The 1,739-nt window shown below is 51.4% G+C and overlaps 1 pseudogene; it reads left to right on the forward strand.

Annotated features, from left to right (window-relative positions):
• The first annotated feature begins 309 nt into the window (after positions 1–309).
• LOC126189957 (5S ribosomal RNA) lies at positions 310–427 on the forward strand (annotated as a pseudogene).
• The last annotated feature ends 1,312 nt before the right edge of the window (positions 428–1,739 follow it).

Raw genomic sequence — 1,739 nt, forward strand, 5'->3', positions numbered from 1 at the left:
GCTCGGCCACCGCGGCCGGCGAAAAGTTACATCGCTGTCCTACATCTTTTTAATCCTAGAGCTTCGTTCTTAGTCTTAGATTCCTGTTGTTCCCTATTAGTACTTTCACAAACTGTATAGCATCCGTCTTCCCTGTAGCTTTCTCCTATTTTCCTCGGAATTTTGAACTTATGAAGTACAGCTTACGTTTTCAGAAAGAATGGGTATGGGGTTCGAGATATGAAGTCAGCTGTCTCTCAGAAACGAAAGGGAGAAGACGTTGAATAGTGACGAGACGATCTACCTATTATCCTTTCTTTCTGTAGTGCTGCCAACGGCCTTGCCGCAGTGGTAACACCGGTTCCCGTCAGATCACCGAAGTTAAGCGCTGTTGGGATGGGCTAGCACTTGCATGGGTGACCATCCGGTCTGCCGAGCGCTGTTGGCAAGCGGGGTACACTCAGCCCTTGTGAGGCAAACTGAGGAGCTACTTGACTGAGAAGTAGCGGCTGCGGTCTCGTAAACTGACATACGGCCGGCAGAGCGGTGTGCTGACCACATGCCCCTCCATATCCGCATCTAGTGACGCCTGTGGGCTGAGGATGACACGGCGGCCAGTAGGTACCATTGGGCCTTCATGACCTGTTCGGACGGAGTTTAGTTTTGTTCTGTAGTGCTACAGCTAGGGAAATAGATAACAAGTTAGTGCCGGTCGTAAGTTTTCTGAAATTTATTAGTTACCTTATGAGTGCGAAAGCAGTTAAATCAGGCCATCTATCCTTACCGTTACCGACCGCTGTGGAGAACTCCAGCGACACATTAAAAATCGAGAGCTTGAGAAAACAGCAGTCGCAAAACGCAGTTTCACAAATAAAGACAGAATATTGATTGATGAAACTAAAACCTTGTCCTTTGCTTGCTGTTGATCATGTAGGGCTGCCCCTGCATATTTCGGCCGCCACATTTACATGTGTGTTAGTTAGGCCAGGTACCCCAATGGTTCAAATGGCTCTAAGGATTATGGGACTTAACGTCTGAGGTCATCAGTCCCCTAGAGTTAGAAATACTTAAACAATATTAACCTAAGGACCACACCCACACATCCATGCCCGAGGCAGGATTCGAACCTGCAATCGTAGCAGCAGTACAATTCCGGACTGAAGCGGCTAGAACCACTCGGCTACAGCGGCCGGCGGCCGTACCTCTGCTGGGAGCTTATAAACAGAAGAGCAAGGTCCTTGGTACAGTAGAGCTGCCAGCAGTCGCCACAGCGTCCAAGGGCGTCAGTCTCGCCACTGCGTTGCTTGATAGTCGTAGCGAAAAGCACTGCAGTCGCTAGGGCTAAGTTGCGTCCGCACGGTCACATCCTCAGGTGATAGTAAGCATGTATGCTTCCGAAGGCGTGTACTTAAGTCGACGCTTCGCTCGCGGAGAGACAGTTACGTTCCGAGCCCCAACAGCCGCCTAGGTCCCCCCTACGGACAACGCCTGCTGCCCGCTGAGGTGCCGTGCCGTTCTCGTTCTAAGCCACGGCCGACGCAGCGGTCGCACCAGCCTCTCCAAGGGCACCAATATTTGTTGTGAATGCCCACGTGTTCATCCCCTTGTGGGTCCATGTCGTTACCAGCAGACTGCCTACGAGTTCTCAGCATCATATAGCCGTGTCGTCACAGGACCTGCTGCTCATCGGTAGGCTGCCTACGAGCTACCAGTATCGGGGAGCTGTGTCGATGTTAGTCTTCCCTGCTCCTTAGTACATT

Source organism: Schistocerca cancellata, chromosome 5, assembly GCF_023864275.1.
Source record: "Schistocerca cancellata isolate TAMUIC-IGC-003103 chromosome 5, iqSchCanc2.1, whole genome shotgun sequence".
NCBI lineage: Eukaryota > Metazoa > Arthropoda > Insecta > Orthoptera > Acrididae > Schistocerca > Schistocerca cancellata.